Source organism: Poromitra crassiceps (genome assembly GCF_964638095.1).
Source record: "Poromitra crassiceps genome assembly, chromosome: 8".
NCBI lineage: Eukaryota > Metazoa > Chordata > Actinopteri > Beryciformes > Melamphaidae > Poromitra > Poromitra crassiceps.
Genome location: NC_139629.1, coordinates 27,749,303 through 27,754,204, shown reverse-complemented (window position 1 = coordinate 27,754,204; position 4,902 = coordinate 27,749,303). Strand labels below are relative to the sequence as shown.

The window sequence follows — 4,902 nt, the reverse complement described above, 5'->3', positions numbered from 1 at the left end:
GAATTATACAATGGCTGTGAACCAATCAGATTGCTTGATTTGAGAGAGCCATTTTATAATACAATATAATATACATAATGTACACCATATATTATACATTATAAAACGGCTCTCTCAAATCAAGCAATCTGATTGGTTCACAGCCATTGTATAAATCCCGTAACCCACTCCAATAACCCATGGCCATGGGTTATGAGTTGCCATGGCAACTCTCTTACTAAAAGGCTTTGGTTACCTCAAATGACAATGTAGAAAAAACAAATGGCGGAGACAGCTGTCAGATCCTTGTGAATCGATCTTCGCTTATAACTTTACTAATACTTCGCAGAAAATTATGTTTTGTACAAGAATAGACGCGGGCTAATGTCTTCTTTGCAAAAAAAAGGCTGTTAACCCCGCATTTAACCCCGCATTTAACCCTGTAACGTTAGTTGGTGTCGGGCTTTGCAGAAAGCATTCAGCTTCTCAGCAAGCGCTGAGAATGCAGCGCTGCGCTCGAGCTGCGTGTCGGGCTTTCCAGAAAGCTCTCAGCTTCTCAGCAAGCGCCAGGATTGGCCAATGTCAACTTCAGTCTCCAGAACGATCCAATCAAATCACCCGCACATTCTTGCGGTCCCGCCTTACAGTAGTGTTTCAACTGACTCTACCAGAATGCCATGGCAGTCGGACTTATAGTATTACTATTATTATTATATTATCATACTTGGAAACCGTTTCATAAAAGCAATATAGCACTCGAGCTGCGTGTGTTGTGGCATATATCCCGCTGCTCAGCAGTTATCCCACTCGGCCTGCGAGTGCGAGCTGTTATCCGAGTGGGATAACAGCTGATCAGCGGGATATATTTGCCACAACACACTGGCTCTCATGCTATATTGCTTAATTATATGCATAATAACCTCATTACACATACAATAATTCTTATACATATATGTATATTAATGTACAGAATACACATCAGACCAGGTACATACACCCACCAATAACACAGTAATTCTCTACCAGGAAGAAAAAAGGACATTGCCAAAAAACAGCAAGAATCCGAGTAACTCAAGATTCAATGTATTTCTTGATTAAATATTTTTTTTAATTAGATTTGAAAATAGAGATACTAGATATTATATTGTTTGACACGCGCAAATACATACTCACACTCGCGCAATCTTACATCCCGCGCGCACAAAGACTGCACCGAGGGCGAGCAGAGAAAAGCACAGCGCGAGGTAAAGAACGTTAACGTGTGTATTTAGCACCAGCGAGCGCACAAGCAGCCACTGTGTGCGCGTGTGTTTAATTTGTGATCGTATGACTGCTGCTGCTCTCCCTCCCTCTCTCTCTTTCTCCTCTCTCGTGTTGAGTTATGCGCGCTCGCGTTAAGACTTTTGACAATTGTGGGCGGAAACCAAGGCAGGCCTCTGGCCCTCTTATGATTGGCCTCTTTCAGACTCGTCTTGTTGACACCCCCCCCCCCCCCCCCCCCTTAAAAAAACAAAACTTTATTGCACCAAGTAGCCTTACACTGGCATCCAGAATACTTTGGGTATTAGGCTACCAGCTTAATCACACTTTTCACAATGCCGTGACATCATCGGCAATGATGTCAGAGTTCCCCCTGTGAGGTCATCGGTAATGTCAGACGGTCTAGGCTGTCTCTTGATTGTGATGGTGTGATGTGAGACTTGTGAGGTCATCAATAATGTCATACCTCGAATGTGTAGGGTATAAAAGTGATGTTCTAATATGCTATGCTATCTCTCTGCTACCTCTCCCTGTATGTTGCTTCTGTCTTGCTTCCATCTGCCTGATATTTCAAGACATCTCTGTGGTTCTGATCGATCATCCGTGGCGAGCTCTTACCTAGGATGCAGCGAAACTCAACACAACTTCATTAGAAGCACAAGCGATGGCTTTTGGCCCTCCATCTCTCTCTGTAAGCCCTAGAGTTGCTGCGACTGTAGCACCTCTGTTGGTCTTGCTGTTGTATGGGCTGGCAACAGCACAGGGTGACCGTCAGAAGGTCTACAGCAACTCATGGGCTGTCCACATACCTGGAGGTCAGGCGGAAGCTGACCGAGTCGCCGCTAAACACGGTTTCATCAACATTGGACATGTATTTGATGATTATTATCACTTTGGCCATCCTAGAGTGGTGAACAGATCGCTGCCAGATCACAGGGCAACAGTCCGTCTACAAAGAGACCCCAAGGTGACTTGGGCAGAGCAGCAGGTGGTGAAAGTGAGGAAAAAGAGGGACATCTTCACAAAGCCTTCAGATCCCAATTTCAAAGACCAGTGGTATTTGTACAACGAGAAACACCGTGACCTGAATGTCACAGGTGCATGGGTGTTAGGCTACACAGGTAAAGGTGTGGTGGTGTCCATACTGGATGACGGGATAGAAAAGAACCACCCTGACCTGGAACAGAACTACGACCCAGATGCCAGCTACGATTTTATTGATGTAGACCCTGATCCTCAGCCGGAATACACAGAACTTACACAGAATGAAAACAGGCATGGGACACGGTGTGCAGGAGAGGTGGCAGCGGTAGCCAACAATGGGGTCTGTGGAGTCGGAGTGGCTTACAATGCCAAGATTGGAGGTGTGCGTATGCTAGATGGAGAGATGAGTATGGTGGACATGGTGGAGTCCAAATCTCTCAGTCTGAACCCCCAACACATCCACATCTACAGTGCCAGCTGGGGCCCAGAGGATGATGGCAAAACTGTGGCAGGACCTGGCAAGTTGACCAACAAATCCTTTTTTGATGGAGTCACAGAGGGCCGTGGGGGTCTGGGATCCATCTTTGTGTGGGCCTCTGGGAACGGAGGGGGGGAGGACAACTGTAACTGCGACGGCTACACCAACAGCATCTACACGCTGTCCATCAGCAGCTCTACCGAGAATGGCAATGTTCCCTCGTACAGCGAGGCCTGCTCCTCCACCCTCGCCACCACCTACAGCTCTGGGAACCCCAACGAGAAGCAGATTGTGACGACAGACCTCAAATCAAAGTGCACTCACTCCCACACCGGCACCTCCGCCTCTGCCCCGCTGGCCGCTGGTGTCTTCGCCCTTGCTCTTGAGGCCAATAACAATCTGACCTGGAGGGATATGCAACATCTGGTAGTACGAACTTCTCATCCTGCCCACCTCCACACCAATGATTGGAGAACGAATGGAGTCGGACGCAAAGTGAGCCATTCATACGGATATGGCCTCCTTGATGCTGGCGCAATTGTGACATTGGCAAGCAAATGGACCAGTGTGGGGCCACAGCGTATATGTGTTCTCTCCATGGTTTCTGAACCTACGAACATCGGGAGCCGTTTGGTGATTAACAAGAGAGTGGATGGCTGCAAAAGGACAGCCAACCACGTGAGCTCATTAGAGCACGTCCAGGCCCAGCTTACCCTGTCCTGCAACCAAAGGGGAAACCTGGCCATCCACCTTATTAGTCCCATGGGCACGCGCTCCACCCTGCTCACCCCCAGGCCTCATGACTACTCGTCTCAAGGTTTTAAGGACTGGCCCTTCATGACCACCCACTCCTGGGATGAGAACCCCAGTGGGGCATGGACTCTGGAAATAGAGAATGTGGCTAAGACCAGAGGCTATGGCACTCTGACTCAGTTCACTCTGGTCCTGTATGGTACAGGCCCAGCATTTGACTCGTCCGACAAGGAGGCAGCCAGCAACAACAGCTGTAAGACCTTTGGCATGATGGAGATATGCATCGAGTGCAACGCTGGCTACTACCTATTCCAGGTGGGTTGTGTGAAGGAATGTCCATCAGGCTACACCGTGGGCTCCCAGCCCCTCTACACACAGGGAAACTTTATGGAGGCAGCCTCCATCCCGACCTGCCTTCCCTGCCGGCCGCCCTGCCTGACGTGCAGTAGCCTCAGCCCCCTGACCTGCCTTTCCTGCCCCCCTCACAGCCACCTGGACCCCGTCTCCGGCACCTGTCTTCACCATAACCATAACCAGGGCCAGGAGACTGGCAGACTGGAGGTCAAGCTTGGCTCTCACACCATCATCATCGCAGTGTTCAGCTGCATTGCCATCATCATCGCCACCGCTGGCATCATCCTGCTACTGCAAAAGCGTTCGCGCACGCTCATCAAGCTGCCTTGCCTGGAGGCCGGCGCGGCCCTGGCGGGGAGCTCCACCGTGTCCGTGGATGAGAGGGTGAATACAGACTCACAAAATGAAGAGTTTGGCGTCCACAATGAGAGCACTGCCGAAACACAAAGTGCTCTTTAATGCTACCTCACCGCCATTTTCTCTCTTTCCGTCCTGCTCTCAAAGTCCTGGACTCTCCACAGTCTTCTGGCCGTCTGGGTAAAGTAGAGCAGTGACCTGCACCGGGTCGGGTATGCTAAAAAAATAATAATAATACTGTAAATTAACGGGATGGTGCTCGGGTAAAAATGAAAGTTGAACAATTTAGGAGCCATGTATGTTTTTGTGTTGCACTTAGACTTAGAATTCACAGTATTTTACATGAATCTGGTACTTGAGGCGGGGGGGGGGGGGGGGGTGTCATCAGTTGGTCTGAGGCAGGCAGAGAAGGGGACAGAGGACATTGTTTCAAGAAGCATACAGCATTGTGTGCTGCTGTTTGAAGGGGACAGAGGACACATTGTTTCAAGAAGCATACAGCATTGTGTGCTGCTGTTTTTCATAGCAACAGGCAACAACATGGATAAGGGGAAAGTGGAGAAGTTGGACGCTGTAAAAGTGAATTCCTGTTACTGCAACAGCTATCATAAAGGCAGCATGGATTCAGTTTGGGTGTGTCTGTAAAAACTCTTTTCAACCTGGGATCCCACTCAACCATGTGCCAGTGTTTTTGGATGACGTTCCTAAAGTGTGAGCCAAGAGGAGAGTACCTGATG

At 49.0% G+C, this 4,902-nt stretch overlaps 1 pseudogene across 1 annotated transcript; it reads left to right on the top strand.

Annotated features, from left to right (window-relative positions):
* Nucleotides 1–1,903: 1,903 nt before the first annotated feature.
* On the top strand, nucleotides 1,904–4,267 carry LOC310780614 (furin-1 pseudogene; annotated as a pseudogene). Its single transcript has one exon. The product of its transcript is annotated as a furin-1 pseudogene (transcript).
* The last annotated feature ends 635 nt before the right edge of the window (nucleotides 4,268–4,902 follow it).